This window comes from Mus pahari, chromosome X (genome assembly GCF_900095145.1).
Source record: "Mus pahari chromosome X, PAHARI_EIJ_v1.1, whole genome shotgun sequence".
In the NCBI taxonomy this organism is placed as follows: domain Eukaryota; kingdom Metazoa; phylum Chordata; class Mammalia; order Rodentia; family Muridae; genus Mus; species Mus pahari.
The window spans coordinates 124,350,747-124,353,945 of record NC_034613.1 but is presented as its reverse complement, the minus strand read 5'-3'; the positions used below and the strand labels follow the sequence as shown (position 1 = coordinate 124,353,945).

At 39.1% G+C, this 3,199-nt stretch overlaps 1 pseudogene; it reads left to right on the top strand.

Annotated features, from left to right (window-relative positions):
- The first annotated feature begins 1,924 nt into the window (after window positions 1–1,924).
- The window catches only part of LOC110314511, a 3,819-nt pseudogene continuing 2,544 nt past the window's right edge, over window positions 1,925–3,199 (top strand).

Below are 3,199 nucleotides of genomic sequence, written 5' to 3'. Positions count from 1 at the left end.
ATTTATTAATCCTCTTGGCTTCACTGCTCTCCTTTCCAAAATTAGACTATGCTGTTAATTATACTACACTACTTTATACATTAGTATCTCATCAATTTTGTCACCACTCTTGGATGCTTATCAAAAAACAAACAAACAAAACCCCAATTCTGGATAAATCCTAACATTGCCCCTATGTGTTTACATATGATTGGGGAATACTAGAGAAAATAAAAACACTAAAGTTTACAATTTTGTGAAGAAACTATGGATGTTTCTAATCCAATTCACTCTTTTCCAACCAACTCCTAGGAAGCAACTCTCCAGGCTCAGTGTTTCATAACAAACCCCTCATTTCTCAATCTATTAGCAACACTTAGATATGTTAAACACACTATGCCTCTCTGAAATGTTAACTCAAAATCAGCTCTGGGAGCTCCCTCCTTTTAGCTTCACACCTTTTCCTTCTCCTCTATATTACTTTTTAATTTTTAGTAACAGGGTCCCTTGAGACAGGTTGGCCTCAAGGTGCTAAGTACCCAAAGATGACAGTGAAACTTTTATTGTACTTATTCCACCTTTCTAGGGTTGGGATTTCATTGCAAGCTTATGTCCTTAAGCTTGTTTGTTTGTGGTGTTAGGGATAGGTGTTATAACCCTAGTCTCCTATCCTTTAATAATCCCCAATTGTATTATCCTTTGGAATTTTTCCCTCCAGGCATGTAAAGGCAGAGAGCTAAGGCTGTATCTTTTTCTTCCATTTTCCATAACAATGCACTACTTAGTGAAGTAAATGTATCCAAATTTACATCTGCAAATGACCTCTGTATGTTGATGGCCTTCACATTTATAGTTCTACACTGGTTTCAGGAAATGAAAGTATACATATCTTAACTTGATGTGCATTTTATTTTTTTATTAGATATTTTCTTTATTTACATTTCAAATGCTATCCCAAGAGTTCCCTATACCTTCCCCCCCTCCCCTGTTCCCCTACCAACCAATCCCACCTCATGGCCCTGGAATTCCCCTGTCCTGGGGCATATAAAGTTTGCAAGACTATGAGGCCATGTCCATGATGCAGAGCCAGGAAGGGAACCAAGAAGGGAGAACTCTACCAACAAAATACATCCCCAGCCTCTGTTCTTTCTCCTTTTGATTGACATTCCATTTTTTTCAAGTTTTTCTTAAACTTGATCTGTATCAAACCATACCTGATAGTACTACTTTTATACTTCTGCTTTTCTCACCTTACAAAACAGACATGTCAACTCATCTCAAAGTTTAATTGAGATTGCAGACCTCCTGGGCAGAAAACAGGGAATCATAGAAAATCTGGTACAGATATTAAGAAAAATTCATTATGCTAAGTATGCTGAATTTTGGTAAGGACAAATACTTTGTATTGCCTTGGATTTAATAAATTATTGATGGGACTAAACTGTCATTTGTTACCTCATAGCATATAACTATACGTTTTATGATAGATAATTACATAATCATTGCTGTATAATTTAGGAAATTTTCACTGGCATTGTTTAAAATGAATTCCTTTCATTCCCATCCAGTATTTTATATGAACTGTATTACAACACACTAAAGTTTACTAAAAATGCAGAGTATGATTTCATCTGAACAATACGTGACGTGCAGATATATGAGATCATTTTGTAAATAAAATTAAATAAAATCCCCCTTTCTCATTTAAAAATACATTCCCAATAATAATGTAGTTTTTAATAAGTATAAGGTTTTGTAACAGAATAATTGTAGTGGAACTAATTGTGTTATGATGGCTACAATGAAAACAGTCAGGTGATAGTCTCAGGGCATAACAGTAATAGGAAATAAACATTTTTACAACATAAGTTTTTACATGCTATTATTGAAAATATTAGGAGGCAATAAAAAAGACTTTAAAAAGTGAGAATACAGAGTGGGGAAAATGGCTATGCTGCAGGAGAGTAAAGTCAAAGTGGATGTTGAGTTGAAATTAAACAAAAATGAGCTGAAGAAGAGTCTGAAAGCTGAGGAGAAACTAGAAGAGGAAGAGGCCAAGCAGAAAGAGCTCAGTGAGAAACAGCTATACCAGACCACTGCTGCTGCCACCGCCAACCACACTGCTGACATTGATGTGGGTGCTGAGGAGGAGGAGACTCTGGACCCAAATCAATATTACAAGATCCAAAGTCCAGCAGCTGAAGGTCAGTGGGGAGGACTCATACCCACACAAGTACCATGTGGACATCTCACTCACTCAGTTCATTCAATACAGTCACCTGAAGCCTGGGAACCACCTAACTAACATCACCTTAGAAGTGGCAGGTCTCTNGGGGAAAATTTATCTTCTATGACCTTCGAGGAGAGGAGGTCAAGTTACAAGTCATGGCCAACTCCAGGAATTATATGTCAGAGGAAGAATGTGTTCATATCAATAAAAAACTGCACAAAGGAGACATAATTGGAGTTGAGGGGAATCCNGGGAAAACCAAGAATGGCGACCTGAGCACCATCCCCCAGATCATACTCNTGTCCCCCTGCTTGCACATGTGCCTCAGCTTCACTTTGGCCTTCAGAGANAAGGAAACAAGGTATCTTCAGAGATACTTGGACTTGATACTGAAAGAGTTTGTGAGGCAGAAATTTGTCATCTTCTCTAAAGAACATCACAGATATAAGAAGTTTCTTGGATGAGTTGGGATCCCTGGACACTGGAACTCCCATGATGAACATCATCCCTGGGGGAGCTTCGGCCAAGCCTTTCATCACCTATCACAATGAGCAGGAAAATGAGCTTATGTATGAGAATTGCTCCAGAACTCTACCACAAGATGCTGGCTGTTGGTGCCATTGACCGGGTGTATGAAATTGGGCACCAGTTCTGGAGTGAAGGGATTGATTTGACTCACCACCTGTGAGTTCTACATGGTCTATGGTCATGACCTCATGGAAATCACAGAGAAGATGCTGTTAGGGATGGTGAAAAGCATTACAAGATCACTGCCACCCAGACAGGCCAGAAGTCCAAGCCTGTGAAACTGACTTCACTCCACCCTTCGGAAGAATCAGCATGGTAGAAGTGTTTGAGAAAGCCCTAGGTATGAAGCTGCCAGAAACCAGGCTCTTTGAAATGGAAGAAACTTGAAAAATTCTTGATATTTCTGTAGCAAAAGCTGTTGAATGCCCCCCACCTAGGACCACAGCCAAGCTCCTTGCTAAG